We start from the raw sequence: 21,650 nt of genomic DNA, 5'->3' as shown, positions 1-21,650 counted from the left end.
GACCAGGCTTTAATATAGGATGCACCTGCAGAACCAGGCTTTAATAATGGATTGTACCTGCAGGACCAGGCTTTAATATAGGATTGTACCTGCAGGACCAGGCTTTAATATAGGATTGCACCTGCAGGACCAGGCTTTAATATTGGATTGTACCTTCAGGACCAGGCTTTAATATAGGATTGTAACTGCAGGACCAGGCTTTAATATAGGTTTGTACCTGCAGGACCAGGCTTTAATATAGGATTGTACCTGCAGGACCATGCTTTAATATAGGATTGCACCTGCAGGACCAGACTTTAATATAGGATTGCACCTGCCATACCAGGCTTTAATATAGGATTATACCTGCAGGACTAGGCTTTAATATAGGATTGTACCTGCAGAACCAGGCTTTAATATAGGATTTTACCTGAAGGACCAGGCTATAATGTAGGATTGCACCTACAGGACAAGGCTTTAATATAGGATTGTACCTGCAGGACCAGGCTTTAATATAGGATTGTAACTGCAGGACTAGACTTTAATATACGATTGTACCTGCAGGACTAGGCTTTAATATAGGATTGTACCTACAGGACCAGGCTTTAATGTAGGATTGTACCTACAGGTCCAGGCTTTAATATAGGATTGCACCTGCAGGACCAGGCTTTAATATAGGATTGTACCTACAGGACCAGGCTTTAATATAGGATTGCACCTGCAGGATCAGGCTTTAATATAGGATTGCACCTGCAGGACCAGGCTTTAATATAGGATTGTACCTGCAGGATCAGGCTTTAATATAGGATTGCACCTGCAGGACCAGGCTTTAACCTCTTAAAGACATATGATGGAATTTTTCCGTCATAAAACAATTGAGCAAACTGAAAGCTGTGTCCTTAAAGGGTTAATATAGGATTGTACCTACAGGACCAGGCTTTAATATAGGATTGTACCTACAGGACCAGGCTTTAATATAGGATTGTACCTGCAGGACCAGGCTTTAATATAGGATTGCACCTGCAGGATAAGGCTTTAATATAAGATTGCACCTGCAGGACTAGGCTTTAATATAGGATTGTACCTACAGAACCAGTCTTTAATATAGAATTGTACCTACAGGACCAGGCTTTAATATAGGATTGCACCTGCAGGACCAGGCTTTAATATAGGATTGTAACTGCAGGACTAGGCTTTAATATAGGATTGTACCTGTAGGACTAGGCTTTAATATAGGATTGTACCTGCAGGACCAGGCTTTAATATAGGATTGCACCTGCAGGACCAGGCTTTATTTTAGGATTGCACCTGCAGGACCACGCTTTAATATAGGATTGTGCCTGCAGGACCCCGCTTTAATATAGGATTACAAATACAGTATCAGGCTTTAATATAGGATTGTACTTGCAGGACCAGGCTTTAATATAGGATTGCACCTGCAGGACCAAGCTTTAATATAGGATTGCAACTGCAGGACCAGGCTTTAATATAGGAGTGAACCTGCAGGACTAGGCTTTAATATAGGATTGTACTTGCAGGACCAGGCTTTAATATAGGATTGTACCTGCAGGACCAGGCTTTAATATAGGATTGTACCTGCAGGATCACGCTTTAACATAGGATTGCACCTTCAGGACCAGGCTTTAATATAGGATTGTACCTGCAGGACCAGGCTTTAATATAGGATTATACCTGCAGGACCAGGCTTTAATATAGGATTGCACCTGCAGGACCAAGCTTTAATATAGGATTGCAACTGCAGGACCAGGCTTTAATATAGGATTGAACCTGCAGGACTAGGCTTTAATATAGGATTGTACTTGCAGGACCAGGCTTTAATATAGGATTGTACCTGCAAGACCAGGCTTTAATATAGGATTGTACCTGCAGGATCACGCTTTAACATAGGATTGCACCTTCAGGACCAGGCTTTAATATAGGATTGTACCTGCAGGACCAGGCTTTAATATAGGATTGTACCTGCAGGACTAGGCTTTAATGTAGGATTGTACCTGCAGGACCAGGCTTTAATATAGGATTGTTCCTGCAGGACCAGTCTTTAATATAAGATTGCACCTGCAGGACCAGCCTTTAATATTGGATTCCACCTGCAGGGCCAGGCTTTAATATAGGATTGTACCTGTAGGACCAGGCTTTAATATGGGATTGTACCTGCAGGACCAGGCTTTAATATAGGATTACACCTGCAGGACCAGGCTTTGATATAGGATTGCACCTGCAATACCAGGCTTTAATATAGGATTGTACCTGCAGGACTAGACTTTAATATAGGATTGTACCTGCAGGGCTAGGCTTTAAAATAGGATTGTACCTACAGGACCAGGCTTTAATATAGGATTGTACCTGCAGGACCAGGCTTTAATGTATTACTGCACCTACAGGACAAGGCTTTAATATAGGATTGTACCTACAGGTCCAGGATTTAATATAGGATTTTACCTACAGGACCAGGCTTTAATATAGGATTGCACCAGCAGCACCAGGCTTTAATATAGGATTGTATCTGCAGGACCACGCTTTAATTTAGGATTACAAATACAGGATCAGGATTTAATATAGGATTGTACCTGCAGGACCAGGTTTTAATATAGGATTGTACCTACAGGACCAGGCTTTAATATAGGATTGTACCTGCAGGACCAGGCTTTTATATAGGATTGTACCTGCAGGACCACGCTTTAATTTAGGATTACAAATACAGGATCAGGATTTAATATAGGATTGTACCTGCAGGACCAGGTTTTAATATAGGATTTCACCAGCAGCACCAGGCTTTAATATAGGATTGTACCTGCAGGACCACGCTTTAATTTAGGATTACAAATACAGGATCAGGATTTAATATAGGATTGTACCTGCAGGACCAGGTTTTAATATAGGATTGTACCTGCAGGACCAGGCTTTAATATAGGATTGTACCTGGAGGACCAGGCTTTTATATAGGATTGTACCTGCAGGACCAGGTTTAAATAGAGGATTGTCACTGCAGGACCATGCTTTAATATAGGATTGTACCTGCAGGACCAGGTTTAAATAGAGGATTATCACTGCAGGACCAGGCTTTAATATAGGATTGTACCTGCAGGACCAGGCTTAAATATAGGATTGTACCTGCAGGACGAGGCTTTAATATAGGATTGTACCTGACCAAGCTTTAATATAGGATTGTACCTGCAGGACTAGGCTTTAATATAGGATTGTACCTGCAGGACTAGGCTTGAATATAGGATTGTACCTACAGGACCAGGCTTTAATATAGGATTTTACCTACAGGACCAGGGTTTAATATAGGATTGCACCTGCAGGATCAGGCTTTAATATAGGATTGCACCTGCAGGACCAGGCTTTAATATAGGATTGCACTTGCAGAACCAGTCTTTAATAATGGATTGTACCTGCAGGACCAGGCTTTAATATAGGATTGTACCTGCAGGACCAGGCTTTAATATAGGATTGCACCTGCAGGACCAGGCTTTAATATTGGATTGTACCTGCAGGACCAGGCTTTAATATAGGATTGTACCTGCAGGACCAGGCTTAAATATAGGATTGCACCTGCAGAACCAGGCTTTAATAATGGATTGTACCTGCAGGACCAGGCTTTAATATACGATTGCACCTTCAGAACCAGGCTTTAATATAGGATTGTACCTGCAGGACCAGGATTTAATATAGGATTGTACCTGCAGGACCATGCTTTAATATAGGATTGTAACTGCAGGACCAGGCTTTAATATAGGATTGTACCTGCAGGACCAGGCTTTAATATAGGATTGTACCTGCAGGACCAGGCTTTAATATAGGATTGCACCTGCAGGACCAGGCTTAAATATAGGATTGCACCTGCAGAACCAGGCTTTAATAATGGATTGTACCTGCAGGACCAGGCTTTAATATAGGATTGCACCTACAGGACCAGGCTTTAATATAGGATTGCACCTGCAGGACCAGGCTTTAATATAGGATTGTAACTGCAGGACTAGGCTTTAATATAGGATTGCACCTTCAGGACCAGGCTTTAATATAGGATTGCACCTGCAGGACCAGGCTTTAATATAGGATTGTAACTGCAGGACTAGGCTTTAATATAGGATTGTACCTGTAGGATCAGGCTTTAATATAGGATTGCACCTGCAGGACCAGGCTTTAATATAGGATTGCACCTGCAGGACCAGGCTTTAATATAGGATTGCACCTGCAGGACCAGGCTTTAATATAGGATTGTACCTGCAGGACCAGGCTTTAATATAGGATTGTACCTGCAGGACCAGGCTTAAATATAGGATTGCACCTGCAGAACCAGGCTTTAATAATGGATTGTACCTGCAGGACCAGGCTTTAATATAGGATTGCACCTACAGGACCAGGCTTTAATATAGGATTGCACCTGCAGGACCAGGCTTTAAAATAGGATTGTAACTGCAGGACCAGGCTTTAATATAGGATTGTAACTGCAGGACTAGGCTTTAATATAGGATTGCACCTTCAGGACCAGGCTTTAATATAGGATTGCACCTGCAGGACCAGGCTTTAATATAGGATTGTACATACAGGACCAGGCTTAAATATAGGATTGCACCTGCAGAACCAGGCTTTAATAATGGATTGTACCTGCAGGACCAGGCTTTAATATAGGATTGCACCTACAGGACCAGGCTTTAATATAGGATTGCACCTGCAGGACCAGGCTTTAATATAGGATTGTAACTGCAGGACTAGGCTTTAATATAGGATTGCACCTTCAGGACCAGGCTTTAATATAGGATTGCACCTGCAGGACCAGGCTTTAATATAGGATTGTAACTGCAGGACTAGGCTTTAATATAGGATTGTACCTGTAGGACCAGGCTTTAATATAGGATTGCACCTGCAGGACCAGGCTTTAATAGAGGATTATCACTGCAGGACAAGGCTTTAATATAGGATTGCACCTGCAGGACCAGGCTTTAATATAGGATTGTACCTGCAGGACCAGGCTTAAATATAGGATTGCACCTGCAGAACCAGGCTTTAATAATGGATTGTACCTGCAGGACCAGGCTTTAATATAGGATTGCACCTACAGGACCAGGCTTTAATATAGGATTGCACCTGTAGGACCAGGCTTTAATATAGGATTGTAACTGCAGGACCAGGCTTTAATATAGGATTGTAACTGCAGGACTAGGCTTTAATATAGGATTGCACCTTCAGGACCAGGCTTTAATATAGGATTGCACCTGCAGGACCAGGCTTTAATATAGGATTGTACCTGCAGGACCAGGCTTAAATATAGGATTGCACCTGCAGAACCAGACTTTAATAATGGATTGTACCTGCAGGACCAGGCTTTAATATAAGATTGCACCTACAGGACCAGGCTTTAATATAGGATTGCACCTGCAGGACCAGGCTTTAATATAGGATTGTAACTGCAGGACTAGGCTTTAATATAGGATTGCACCTTCAGGACCAGGCTTTAATATAGGATTGCACCTGCAGGACCAGGCTTTAATATAGGATTGTAACTGCAGGACTAGGCTTTAATATAGGATTGTACCTGTAGGACCAGGCTTTAATATAGGATTATCACTGCAGGACCAGGCTTTAATAGAGGATTATCACTGCAGGACCAGGCTTTAATATAGGATTGCACCTGCAGGACCAGGCTTTTATATAGGATTGTACCTGCAGGACCAGGTTTAAATAGAGGATTGTCACTGCAGGACCATGCTTTAATATAGGATTGTACCTGCAGGACCAGGTTTAAATAGAGGATTATCACTGCAGGACCAGGCTTTAATATAGGATTGTACCTGCAGGACCAGGCTTAAATATAGGATTGTACCTGCAGGACGAGGCTTTAATATAGGATTGTACCTGACCAAGCTTTAATATAGGATGGTACCTGCAGGACTAGACTTTAATATAGGATTGTACCTGCAGGACTAGGCTTTAATATAGGATTGTACCTACAGGACCAGGCTTTAATATAGGATTTTACCTACAGGACCAGGGTTTAATATAGGATTGCACCTGCAGGATCAGGCTTTAATATAGGATTGCACCTGCAGGACCAGGCTTTAATATAGGATTGCACTTGCAGAACCAGGCTTAAATATAGGATTGCACCTGCAGAACCAGGCTTTAATATAGGATTGCACCTGCAGGACCAGGCTTTAATATTGGATTGTACCTGCAGGACCAGGCTTTAATATAGGATTGTACCTGCAGGACCAGGCTTAAATATAGGATTGCACCTGCAGAACCAGGCTTTAATAATGGATTGTACCTGCAGGACCAGGCTTTAATATACGATTGCACCTTCAGAACCAGGCTTTAATATAGGATTGTACCTGCAGGACCAGGATTTAATATAGGATTGTACCTGCAGGACCATGCTTTAATATAGGATTGTACCTGCAGGACCAGGCTTTAATATAGGATTGCACCTGCAGGACCAGGCTTAAATATAGGATTGCACCTGCAGAACCAGGCTTTAATAATGGATTGTACCTGCAGGACCAGGCTTTAATATAGGATTGCACCTACAGGACCAGGCTTTAATATAGGAATGCACCTGCAGGACCAGGCTTTAATATAGGATTGTAACTGCAGGACTAGGCTTTAATATAGGATTGCACCTTCAGGACCAGGCTTTAATATAGGATTGCACCTGCAGGACCAGGCTTTAATATAGGATTGTAACTGCAGGACTAGGCTTTAATATAGGATTGTACCTGTAGGATCAGGCTTTAATATAGGATTGCACCTGCAGGACCAGGCTTTAATATAGGATTGCACCTGCAGGACCAGGCTTTAATATAGGATTGCACCTGCAGGACCAGGCTTTAATATAGGATTGTACCTGCAGGACCAGGCTTTAATATAGGATTGTACCTGCAGGACCAGGCTTAAATATAGGATTGCACCTGCAGAACCAGGCTTTAATAATGGATTGTACCTGCAGTTACAGGCTTTAATATAGGATTGCACCTACAGGACCAGGCTTTAATATAGGATTGCACCTGCAGGACCAGGCTTTAATATAGGATTGTAACTGCAGGACCAGGCTTTAATATAGGATTGTAACTGCAGGACTAGGCTTTAATATAGGATTGTACCTTCAGGACCAGGCTTTAATATAGGATTGCACCTGCAGGACCAGGCTTTAATATAGGATTGTACCTACAGGACCAGGCTTAAATATAGGATTGCACCTGCAGAACCAGGCTTTAATAATGGATTGTACCTGCAGGACCAGGCTTTAATATAGGATTGCACCTACAGGACCAGGCTTTAATATAGGATTGCACCTGCAGGACCAGGCTTTAATATAGGATTGTAACTGCAGGACCAGGCTTTAATATAGGATTGTAACTGCAGGACTAGGCTTTAATATAGGATTGCACCTTCAGGACCAGGCTTTAATATAGGATTGCACCTGCAGGACCAGGCTTTAATATAGGATTGTACCTACAGGACCATGCTTAAATATAGGATTGCACCTGCAGAACCAGGCTTTAATAATGGATTGTACCTGCAGGACCAGGCTTTAATATAGGATTGCACCTACAGGACCAGGCTTTAATATAGGATTGCACCTGCAGGACCAGGCTTTAATATAGGATTGTAACTGCAGGACTAGGCTTTAATATAGGATTGCACCTTCAGGACCAGGCTTTAATATAGGATTGCACCTGCAGGACCAGGCTTTAATATAGGATTGTAACTGCAGGACTAGGCTTTAATATAGGATTGTACCTGTAGGACCAGGCTTTAATATAGGATTGCACCTGCAGGACCAGGCTTTAATAGAGGATTATCACTGCAGGACAAGGCTTTAATATAGGATTGCACCTGCAGGACCAGGCTTTAATATAGGATTGTACCTGCAGGACCAGGCTTAAATATAGGATTGCACCTGCAGAACCAGGCTTTAATAATGGATTGTACCTGCAGGACCAGGCTTTAATATAGGATTGCACCTACAGGACCAGGCTTTAATATAGGATTGCACCTGCAGGACCAGGCTTTAATATAGGATTGTAACTGCAGGACCAGGCTTTAATATAGGATTGTAACTGCAGGACTAGGCTTTAATATAGGATTGCACCTTCAGGACCAGGCTTTAATATAGGATTGCACCTGCAGGACCAGGCTTTAATATAGGATTGTACCTGCAGGACCAGGCTTAAATATAGGATTGCACCTGCAGAACCAGGCTTTAATAATGGATTGTACCTGCAGGACCAGGCTTTAATATAGGATTGCACCTACAGGACCAGGCTTTAATATAGGATTGCACCTGCAGGACCAGGCTTTAATATAGGATTGTAACTGCAGGACTAGGCTTTAATATAGGATTGCACCTTCAGGACCAGGCTTTAATATAGGATTGCACCTGCAGGACCAGGCTTTAATATAGGATTGTAACTGCAGGACTAGGCTTTAATATAGGATTGTACCTGTAGGACCAGGCTTTAATATAGGATTGCACCTGCAGGACCAGGCTTTAATAGAGGATTATCACTGCAGGACCAGGCTTTAATATAGGATTGCACCTGCAGGACCAGGCTTTAATATAGGATTGTACCTGCAGGACCAGGCTTAAATATAGGATTGCACCTGCAGAACCAGGCTTTAATAATGGATTGTACCTGCAGGACCAGGCTTTAATATAGGATTGCACCTACAGGACCAGGCTTTAATATAGGATTGCACCTGCAGGACCAGGCTTTAATATAGGATTGTACCTGCAGGACCAGGCTTTAATATAGGATTGCACCTGCAGGACCAGGCTTTAATATAGGATTGTAACTGCAGGACTAGGCTTTAATATAGGATTGTACCTGTAGGACCAGGCTTTAATATAGGATTGCACCTGCAGGACCAGGCTTTAATAGAGGATTATCACTGCAGGACCAGGCTTTAATATAGGATTGCACCTGCAGGACCAGGCTTTTATATAGGATTGTACCTGCAGGACCAGGTTTAAATAGAGGATTGTCACTGCAGGACCATGCTTTAATATAGGATTGTACCTGCAGGACCAGGTTTAAATAGAGGATTATCACTGCAGGACCAGGCTTTAATATAGGATTGTACCTGCAGGACCAGGCTTAAATATAGGATTGTACCTGCAGGACGAGGCTTTAATATAGGATTGTACCTGACCAAGCTTTAATATAGGATTGTACCTGCAGGACTAGACTTTAATATAGGATTGTACCTGCAGGACTAGGCTTTAATATAGGATTGTACCTACAGGACCAGGCTTTAATATAGGATTTTACCTACAGGACCAGGGTTTAATATAGGATTGCACCTGCAGGATCAGGCTTTAATATAGGATTGCACCTGCAGGACCAGGCTTTAATATAGGATTGCACTTGCAGAACCAGGCTTAAATATAGGATTGCACCTGCAGAACCAGGCTTTAATATAGGATTGCACCTGCAGGACCAGGCTTTAATATAGGATTGTACCTGCAGGACCAGGCTTTAATATAGGATTGTACCTGCAGGACCAGGCTTAAATATAGGATTGCACCTGCAGAACCAGGCTTTAATAATGGATTGTACCTGCAGGACCAGGCTTTAATATACGATTGCACCTTCAGAACCAGGCTTTAATATAGGATTGTACCTGCAGGACCAGGATTTAATATAGGATTGTACCTGCAGGACCATGCTTTAATATAGGATTGTACCTGCAGGACCAGGCTTTAATATAGGATTGCACCTGCAGGACCAGGCTTAAATATAGGATTGCACCTGCAGAACCAGGCTTTAATAATGGATTGTACCTGCAGGACCAGGCTTTAATATAGGATTGCACCTACAGGACCAGGCTTTAATATAGGATTGCACCTGCAGGACCAGGCTTTAATATAGGATTGTAACTGCAGGACTAGGCTTTAATATAGGATTGCACCTTCAGGACCAGGCTTTAATATAGGATTGCACCTGCAGGACCAGGCTTTAATATAGGATTGTAACTGCAGGACTAGGCTTTAATATAGGATTGTACCTGCAGGATCAGGCTTTAATATAGGATTGCACCTGCAGGACCAGGCTTTAATATAGGATTGCACCTGCAGGACCAGACTTTAATATAGGATTGCACCTGCAGGACCAGGCTTTAATATAGGATTGTACCTGCAGGACCAGGCTTTAAAATAGGATTGTACCTGCAGGACCAGGCTTAAATATAGGATTGCACCTGCAGAACCAGGCTTTAATAATGGATTGTACCTGCAGGACCAGGCTTTAATATAGGATTGCACCTACAGGACCAGGCTTTAATATAGGATTGCTCCTGCAGGACCAGGCTTTAATATAGGATTGTAACTGCAGGACCAGGCTTTAATATAGGATTGTAACTGCAGGACTAGGCTTTAATATAGGATTGCACCTTCAGGACCAGGCTTTAATATAGGATTGCACCTGCAGGACCAGGCTTTAATATAGGATTGTACCTACAGGACCAGGCTTAAATATAGGATTGCACCTGCAGAACCAGGCTTTAATAATGGATTGTACCTGCAGGACCAGGCTTTAATATAGGATTGCACCTACAGGACCAGGCTTTAATATAGGATTGCACCTGCAGGACCAGCCTTTAATATAGGATTGTAACTGCAGGACCAGGCTTTAATATAGGATTGTAACTGCAGGACTAGGCTTTAATAAAGGATTGCACCTTCAGGACCAGGCTTTAATATAGGATTGCACCTGCAGGACCAGGCTTTAATATAGGATTGTACCTACAGGACCAGGCTTAAATATAGGATTGCACCTGCAGAACCAGGCTTTAATAATGGATTGTACCTGCAGGACCAGGCTTTAATATAGGATTGCACCTACAGGACCAGGCTTTAATATAGGATTGCACCTGCAGGACCAGGCTTTAATATAGGATTGTAACTGCAGGACTAGGCTTTAATATAGGATTGCACCATCAGGACCAGGCTTTAATATAGGATTGCACCTGCAGGACCAGGCTTTAATATAGGATTGTAACTGCAGGACGAGGCTTTAATATAGGATTGTACCTGTAGGACCAGGCTTTAATATAGGATTGCACCTGCAGGACCAGGCTTTAATAGAGGATTATCACTGCAGGACAAGGCTTTAATATAGGATTGCACCTGCAGGACCAGGCTTTAATATAGGATTGTACCTGCAGGACCAGGCTTAAATATAGGATTGCACCTGCAGAACCAGGCTTTAATAGAGGATTATCACTGCAGGACAAGGCTTTAATATAGGATTGCACCTGCAGGACCAGGCTTTAATATAGGATTGCACTTGCAGAACCAGGCTTAAATATAGGATTGCACCTGCAGAACCAGGCTTTAATATAGGATTGCACCTGCAGGACCAGGCTTTAATATTGGATTGTACCTGCAGGACCAGGCTTTAATATAGGATTGTACCTGCAGGACCAGGCTTAAATATAGGATTGCACCTGCAGAACCAGGCTTTAATAATGGATTGTACCTGCAGGACCAGGCTTTAATATACAATTGCACCTTCAGAACCAGGCTTTAATATAGGATTGTACCTGCAGGACCAGGATTTAATATAGGATTGTACCTGCAGGACCATGCTTTAATATAGGATTGTACCTGCAGGACCAGGCTTTAATATAGGATTGCACCTGCAGGACCAGGCTTAAATATAGGATTGCACCTGCAGAACCAGGCTTTAATAATGGATTGTACCTGCAGGACCAGGCTTTAATATAGGATTGCACCTACAGGACCAGGCTTTAATATAGGATTGCACCTGCAGGACCAGGCTTTAATATAGGATTGTAACTGCAGGACTAGGCTTTAATATAGGATTGCACCTTCAGGACCAGGCTTTAATATAGGATTGCACCTGCAGGACCAGGCTTTAATATAGGATTGTAACTGCAGGACTAGGCTTTAATATAGGATTGTACCTGTAGGATCAGGCTTTAATATAGGATTGCACCTGCAGGACCAGGCTTTAATATAGGATTGCACCTGCAGGACCAGACTTTAATATAGGATTGCACCTGCAGGACCAGGCTTTAATATAGGATTGTACCTGCAGGACCAGGCTTTAATATAGGATTGTACCTGCAGGACCAGGCTTAAATATAGGATTGCACCTGCAGAACCAGGCTTTAATAATGGATTGTACCTGCAGGACCAGGCTTTAATATAGGATTGCACCTACAGGACCAGGCTTTAATATAGGATTGCTCCTGCAGGACCAGGCTTTAATATAGGATTGTAACTGCAGGACCAGGCTTTAATATAGGATTGTAACTGCAGGACTAGGCTTTAATATAGGATTGCACCTTCAGGACCAGGCTTTAATATAGGATTGCACCTGCAGGACCAGGCTTTAATATAGGATTGTACCTACAGGACCAGGCTTAAATATAGGATTGCACCTGCAGAACCAGGCTTTAATAATGGATTGTACCTGCAGGACCAGGCTTTAATATAGGATTGCACCTACAGGACCAGGCTTTAATATAGGATTGCACCTGCAGGACCAGGCTTTAATATAGGATTGTAACTGCAGGACCAGGCTTTAATATAGGATTGTAACTGCAGGACTAGGCTTTAATATAGGATTGCACCTTCAGGACCAGGCTTTAATATAGGATTGCACCTGCAGGACCAGGCTTTAATATAGGATTGTACCTACAGGACCAGGCTTTAATATAGGATTGCACCTGCAGGACCAGGCTTTAATATAGGATTGTACCTGCAGGACCAGGCTTTAATATAGGATTGCACCTACAGGACCAGGCTTTAATATAGGATTGCACCTGCAGGACCAGGCTTTAATATAGGATTGTAACTGCAGGACTAGGCTTTAATATAGGATTGCACCATCAGGACCAGGCTTTAATATAGGATTGCACCTGCAGGACCAGGCTTTAATATAGGATTGTAACTGCAGGACTAGGCTTTAATATAGGATTGTACCTGTAGGACCAGGCTTTAATATAGGATTGCACCTGCAGGACCAGGCTTTAATAGAGGATTATCACTGCAGGACAAGGCTTTAATATAGGATTGCACCTGCAGGACCAGGCTTTAATATAGGATTGTACCTGCAGGACCAGGCTTAAATATAGGATTGCACCTGCAGAACCAGGCTTTAATAATGGATTGTACCTGCAGGACCAGGCTTTAATATAGGATTGCACCTACAGGACCAGGCTTTAATATAGGATTGCACCTGCAGGACCAGGCTTTAATATAGGATTGTAACTGCAGGACCAGGCTTTAATATAGGATTGTAACTGCAGGACCAGGCTTTAATATAGGATTGCACCTTCAGGACCAGGCTTTAATATAGGATTGCACCTGCAGGACCAGGCTTTAATATAGGATTGTACCTGCAGGACCAGGCTTAAATATAGGATTGCACCTGCAGAACCAGGCTTTAATATTGGATTGTACCTGCAGGACCAGGCTTTAATATAGGATTGCACCTGCAGGACCAGGCTTTAATATAGGATTGCACCTGCAGGACCAGGCTTTAATATAGGATTGTAACTGCAGGACTAGGCTTTAATATAGGATTGTACCTTCAGGACCAGGCTTTAATATAGGATTGCACCTGCAGGACCAGGCTTTAATATAGGATTGTTACTGCAGGACTAGGCTTTAATATAGGATTGTACCTGTAGGACCAGGCTTTAATATAGGATTGCACCTGCAGGACCAGGCTTTAATAGAGGATTATCACTGCAGGACCAGGCTTTAATATAGGATTGCACCTGCAGGACCAGGCTTTAATATAGGATTGTACCTGCAGGACCAGGCTTTAATATAGGATTGTACCTGAAGGACCAGGCTTAAATATAGGATTGCACCTGCAGAACCAGGCTTTAATAATGGATTGTACCTGCAGGACCAGGCTTTAATATAGGATTGCACCTACAGGACCAGGCTTTAATATAGGATTGCACCTGCAGGACCAGGCTTTAATATAGGATTGTAACTGCAGGACCAGGCTTTAATATAGGATTGTAACTGCAGGACTAGGCTTTAATATAGGATTGCACCTTCAGGACCAGGCTTTAATATAGGATTGCACCTGCAGGACCAGGCTTTAATATAGGATTGTACCTACAGGACCAGGCTTAAATATAGGATTGCACCTGCAGAACCAGGCTTTAATAATGGATTGTACCTGCAGGACCAGGCTTTAATATAGGATTGCACCTACAGGACCAGGCTTTAATATAGGATTGCACCTGCAGGACCAGGCTTTAATATAGGATTGTAACTGCAGGACTAGGCTTTAATATAGGATTGCACCTTCAGGACCAGGCTTTAATATAGGATTGCACCTGCAGGACCAGGCTTTAATATAGGATTGTAACTGCAGGACTAGGCTTTAATATAGGATTGTACCTGTAGGACCAGGCTTTAATATAGGATTGCACCTGCAGGACCAGGCTTTAATAGAGGATTATAACTGCAGGACAAGGCTTTAATATAGGATTGCACCTGCAGGACCAGGCTTTAATATAGGATTGTACCTGCAGGACCAGGCTTTAATATAGGATTGCACCTGCAGAACCAGGCTTTAATAATGGATTGTACCTGCAGGACCAGGCTTTAATATAGGATTGCACCTACAGGACCAGGCTTTAATATAGGATTGCACCTGCAGGACCAGGCTTTAATATAGGATTGTAACTGCAGGACCAGGCTTTAATATAGGATTGTAACTGCAGGACTAGGCTTTAATATAGGATTGCACCTTCAGGACCAGGCTTTAATATAGGATTGCACCTGCAGGACCAAGCTTTAATATAGGATTGTACCTGCAGGACCAGGCTTAAATATAGGATTGCACCTGCAGAACCAGGCTTTAATAATGGATTGTACCTGCAGGACCAGGCTTTAATATAGGATTGCACCTACAGGACCAGGCTTTAATATAGGATTGCACCTGCAGGACCAGGCTTTAATATAGGATTGTAACTGCAGGACTAGGCTTTAATATAGGATTGTACCTTCAGGACCAGGCTTTAATATAGGATTGCACCTGCAGGACCAGGCTTTAATATAGGATTGTTACTGCAGGACTAGGCTTTAATATAGGATTGTACCTGTAGGACCAGGCTTTAATATAGGATTGCACCTGCAGGACCAGGCTTTAATAGAGGATTATCACTGCAGGACCAGGCTTTAATATAGGATTGCACCTGCAGGACCAGGCTTTAATATAGGATTGTACCTGCAGGACCAGGCTTTAATATAGGATTGTACCTGAAGGACCAGGCTTAAATATAGGATTGCACCTGCAGAACCAGGCTTTAATAATGGATTGTACCTGCAGGACCAGGCTTTAATATAGGATTGCACCTACAGGACCAGGCTTTAATATAGGATTGCACCTGCAGGACCAGGCTTTAATATAGGATTGTAACTGCAGGACCAGGCTTTAATATAGGATTGTAACTGCAGGACTAGGCTTTAATATAGGATTGCACCTTCAGGACCAGGCTTTAATATAGGATTGCACCTGCAGGACCAGGCTTTAATATAGGATTGTACCTACAGGACCAGGCTTAAATATAGGATTGCACCTGCAGAACCAGGCTTTAATAATGGATTGTACCTGCAGGACCAGGCTTTAATATAGGATTGTAACTGCAGGACCAGGCTTTAATATAGGATTGCACCTGCAGGACCAGGCTTTAATATAGGATTGTAACTGCAGGACTAGGCTTTAATATAGGATTGCACCTTCAGGACCAGGCTTTAATATAGGATTGCACCTGCAGGACCAGGCTTTAATATAGGATTGTAACTGCAGGACTAGGCTTTAATATAGGATTGTACCTGTAGGACCAGGCTTTAATATAGGATTGCACCTGCAGGACCAGGCTTTAATAGAGGATTATCACTGCAGGACAAGGCTTTAATATAGGATTGCACCTGCAGGACCAGGCTTTAATATAGGATTGTACCTGCAGGACCAGGCTTTAATATAGGATTGCACCTGCAGAACCAGGCTTTAATAATGGATTGTACCTGCAGGACCAGGCTTTAATATAGGATTGCACCTACAGGACCAGGCTTTAATATAGGATTGCACCTGCAGGACCAGGCTTTAATATAGGATTGTAACTGCAGGACCAGGCTTTAATATAGGATTGTAACTGCAGGACTAGGCTTTAATATAGGATTGCACCTTCAGGACCAGGCTTTAATATAGGATTGCACCTGCAGGACCAGGCTTTAATATAGGATTGTACCTGCAGGACCAGGCTTAAATATAGGATTGCACCTGCAGAACCAGGCTTTAATAATGGATTGTACCTGCAGGACCAGGCTTTAATATAGGATTGCACCTACAGGACCAGGCTTTAATATAGGATTGCACCTGCAGGACCAGGCTTTAATATAGGATTGTAACTGCAGGACTAGGCTTTAATATAGGATTGCACCTTCAGGACCAGGCTTTAATATAGGATTGCACCTGCAGGACCAGGATTTAATATAGGATTGTAACTGCAGGACTAGGCTTTAATATAGGATTGTACCTGTAGGACCAGGCTTTAATATAGGATTGCACCTGCAGGACCAGGCTTTAATAGAGGATTATCACTGCAGGACCAGGCTTTAATATAGGATTGCACCTGCAGGACCAGGCTTTAATATAGGATTGTACCTGCAGGATCAGGCTTTCAAATGGGACCATGCCTTTGACAGAACCCGTACATGAATTTGTGGTTTCCTCTTATTGCATCCTGGTCACAAATGCTCAATCCCATTTGAACATTATGGAGAGGTTTCACAGTTTGCAGTCTGGGAACTGTTAAAAAGTGTCAATATAATCACTGAGAAAACACACACAGTATACACCCATCATGCCTATATACAAATGATGTTCATATTGTTTAGCAGTGGTCAAGATGGATTTAGATTACAGTAGGTTAAACTCACAGATGAAGCATTTCCCTTACACACTGTACAAAAGGGTAAATTCAAAAGAACACTAATGTAACCTTAAAGGGACAGTCAACTCAATTTTTTTTTATTGTTTTAAAAGATAGATAATCCCTTTATTACCCATTCCCCAGCTTTGCAAAGAAAACATGGTTATATTGATAAATGTTTTACGTCTGTGATTACCGTGTATCTAAGCCTCTTCTGACGGCCCCTGATCACATAACTTTATCTATTGACTTGCATTTAAGCCAATTAGTGTTGTGTTGTTAGAATCCACAAGTGTCTGCACAATGTTATCTATATGTCTTACATGAACTAGCTTCCCCTGATGTGTAAAACAAACACAAAAGCATGTGATTAGGGGGCTGTCTTTATGGACTTAGAAACAGACAGAAATTTAGAGGTTTAAAGTTTATAAAGCATGTTAATATAACCGTGTTGGTTGTGCAAAGCTGGGGAATGGGTAATAAAGGCATTATCTATCTTTTTAAAAAATAACAATTTTTGTGTTGACTGTCCCTTTAAGAGGCGTGAAAGGACCATTATATAAGTCAATTTTGGTTGGATTTCTAGTTTCAATCCTGAAAACAAGTACTTAACAATGGAAAACACTTTTCAGGAATTTTTCTAATGGAAACTTCTTTGTGGCTGTGGGTTTTTAGAGGCCAAATCCATTTTGGATTGTGATTATCTGAAAAACAAACTTCTCATATCGGCTGAATCCAAAGCCAAGTTATCGAGAGCCAATATAGGAAAGATTGGGATTGGCCCCTTAGTTTTAAAAAGAAATTCCAATTTACTTCTATTATCATATTTGCTTTGTTCTCATGATATTCTTCGTGGAAGAGCATACCTTCGGCCAGATTACGGTAAGGGGAGTGCGTTGCTAACTTGCACGTTATTGTCACTGCTCATTTACCTACAGCGCTGGTATTACAGGTTTTTATAAACCCGGCGTTAAAAGACAAGAAGTGAGCACAGAGCAAAATTGAGCTCCTTACCACACTCCAATACCATCGCAACTTAAGTCAGCGGTGAGCTGGTTGTACGTGCTCGTGCACGATTTCCCCATAGACATCAATGGGGGGAGCCGGCTGAGAAAAAGTCTAACACCTGCAATAAAGTAGCGTAAAACTCCGTAACTAAGCCCCATTGATTCCTAGGGGGAAACAAAATATATGTTTACACCTAACACCCTAACATAAACCCTGAGTCTAAACAACCCTAATCTTACACTTATTAACCCTTAATCTGCCGCCCCCGACATCGCCGACACCTGCATTATACTTATTAACCCCTAAACTGCCACTCCAGACATCGCTCCCAATATAATAAACATATTAACCCCTAAACCAAACCACTCCCACATCACAAACATTAGTTAAATATTATTAACCCCTAATCTGCAGCCCCTAACATCACCCCTAACATTATTAACCCCTAATCCAATCAGCCAATAGGATTGTGCTTGCATTCTATTGGCTGATTGGAACAGCCATTAGAATGCAAGCTCAATCCTATTGGCTGATTGGATCAGCCAATAGGATTGAAGTTCAATCCTATTGGCTGATTGCATCAGCCAATAGGATTTTTTCAACCTTAATTCCGATTGGCTGATAGAATTCTATCAGCCAATCGGAATCTAAGGGACGCCATCTTGGATGACGTCACTTAAAGGAACCTTCATTCATCGGGTAGTCGTCGGCAGAAGAGGATGCTCCGTGTCGGATGTCTTGAAGATGGACCCGATCCACGCCGGATGGATGAAGATAGAAGATTCCGTCTGGATGAAGACTTCTGCCCGTCTGGAGGACCACTTCTCCCGGCTTGGATGAAGACTTCTGGCTTCATTGAGGATGGATGTCGGCTCTTCAAAACTGTAAGTGGATCTTCAGGGTAAAGTGTTAGGTTTTTTTAAGAGTTTATTGGGTGGGTTTTATTTTTAGGTTAGGATTTTGGGCTGCAATAGAGCTAAATGCCCTTTTCAGGGCAATGGGGAGCTTAGGTTTTTTTTAGTTAGGGTTTTATTTGGGGAGTTGGTTGTGTGGGTAGTGGGTTTTACTGTTGGGGGGTTGTTTGTATTTTTTTTACAGGTAAAAGAGCTGATTTCTTTGGGGCAATGACCCGCAAAAGGCCCTTTTAAGGGCTATTGGTAGTTTAGTTTAGGCTAGGGTTTTTTTTTTATTTTGGGGGGGCTTTTTAATTTTAATAGGGCTATTAGATTAGGTATAATTAGTTTAAATATCTTGTAATTTGTTTTTTATTTTGTGTAATTTAGTGGGTTTTTTTGTAATTTAGGTAATTGTATTTAATTTAGTTATTTGTTTTTAATTTAGGCAATTTATTTAATTGTAGTGTAAGGTTAGGTGTTAGTGTAACTCAGGTTAGGTTTATTTAACAGTTAAATTTGTATTTATAATAGCTAGGTAGCTAGTAAATAGTTAATAACTATTTAGTAACTATTCTACCTAGATAAAATAAATACAAACTTGCCTGTAAAATAAAAATAAACCCTAAGCTAGATACAATGTAACTATTAGTTATACTGTAGCTAGCTTAGGGTTTATTTTACAGGTAAGTATTTAGTTTTAAATAGGAATTATTTAGTTATTAATTGTAGGTTTTATTTAGATTTATTTTAATTATATTTAAGTTAGGGGGTGTTAGGGTTAGGGTTAGACAGGTTTAGGGGTTAATAAATATAGTATAGTGGCGACGTTGGGGGCGGCAGATTAGGGGTTAATAAATGTAGGTAGGTGGCGGCGATGTTAGGGACAGCAGATTAGGGGTTAATAATATTTAACTAGTGTTTACTATGCGGGAGTGCGGCGGTTTAGGGGTTAATATGTTTATTATAGTGGCGGCGATGTCGGGAGCGGCAGATTAGGGGTTAATAATTTTATTTTAGTGTTTGGGATGCAGAGGGGCCTCGGTTTAGGGGTTAATAGGTAGTTTATGGGTGTTAGTGTACTTTTTAGCACTTTAGTTATGAGTTTTATGCTACAGCTTTGTAGTTTAAAACTCATAACTACTGACTTCAGAATGCGTTACGAATCTTGCGGGATAGGCTGTACCGCTCACTTTTTGGCCTAAAAAAAAAAGCTTGTAATACCGTCGCTAAGGAAGTCCCATTGAAAATAGACTTTACGCAAATTGCATAAGTGGATTTGCGGTAAGGCCAAAAACGTGTGCGGGACAGCTGTACCTACAAGACTCGTAATAGCAGCGGTAGTAAAAAAGCAGAGTTATAAGGCTTAACACTGCTTTTTTACTCATAACGCAAAACTCGTAATCTAGCTGCTAGGTAGGTAGCATGCACATGTCTGGTACACTGGATGGCAGCAAACACTGCTGCCATCTGGTGCGCTTGCAATTGTACTGCATTGTTAAAAGTTCCCTTGCAAAGCTGCTGCAATATAGTGGTCACTGGTCCAGACACTATCTACATTTTTTACAACTAAGGATAACCAGAGAACAAAGTCAATTTGATAATAGAAATACAATAGAAAGTTTTTTGTCTTTTTTTTTTTTATTTTAGCCTCTATCTCAATCATGACTGAAAAAAGAATGGTTTTGTGTCCCTTAAATGTGATAATGAATCATGTTAGTTTTAGTCAAGCCCATTATAAAATCCTTCCTATAAAGATAAACTAGAGCTTTTCAAGAGGAGTCTTTGCAACATGGAAGACCCCAGTGTGTTTTCTGGAGGTGGTCTATGTGTCATTCATTTCCTGGATCCCACGTGCACCTTTGCTGTAAGTAGCCTGAAGAAATGTTCTGTGTGGAAGTTTTATGAGCACATTCATTTTCCTTCTGGTCGTACAAGCTGTGCAGAATAAATGCCTTGCATTTCCAGAAATTGCTATTGATCTGCTGTCCAGCTTACAAGACCGATCAATATTAGTTTCCCCAAGCCATATATTTATTTGTGATCAACCTTTTTCTTTTTTCCCTCACTCCTACACAGTGCTTTCTAGTCCTTTCTGTATCCTGTCCAGATTGAATGGATGATTTCATCCCTTTCCTGGAAGAACACACCGCTAAAAATACATCCTGTGCAAGAAATGTACTTGAGTCTAGCAAATTCCCACTCTGTTCAGTATACAAACAAACCGCAGCGTCACTCATATTTCTGGTCCACTTCTGGGTATTAACTGCTTGTTCTTTTTACGTTTAATACCCAAGTTAATTCCATCGTAAAACTTTACTTTTTTTTCTAATAATATAATAGGTTGGAATAAAAGAATGAAATAGAGTATTAAGTTGAATAATGGTTTGTTACATTGTTAGAAAATAAATTCATAAAACCTATTTTTACAAACATAAAGGGACATAATCGTAAATAGTGCAGTGTGACTGATTATATAGCCTCTGCATGAGGTCCTTTGCTATGGAGATTGCATTTAAACAACTTTTTATAATAATAATATCCTATATAATAAAAGGCATGGAATGTTTGTCCGAAGCTGTCATGCGCAGTAGAGACTGCACAAGGAAAAACATACCTGACCGTTGACACCATAATAGGATCGGTCAGTGGGCGGGAGCAAGCAGTGTGGCGGGGGCATGACCGGACAGTAGCAGGCATGGTGGGGGCTTGACCAGATGGAAGCGGATGTGACAGAGGCGTGTCCGGTCGTGAGCAGGCGTGACGTGGCGTGACCGGGTGGGAGCACAGGCGGGTGGGACCGCTGCGCTGCAG

The sequence above is a fragment of the Bombina bombina genome, chromosome 4 (assembly GCF_027579735.1).
Source record: "Bombina bombina isolate aBomBom1 chromosome 4, aBomBom1.pri, whole genome shotgun sequence".
NCBI classification, from domain to species: Eukaryota; Metazoa; Chordata; class Amphibia; order Anura; family Bombinatoridae; genus Bombina; species Bombina bombina.
Note: the sequence above shows the minus strand (reverse complement) of the source record.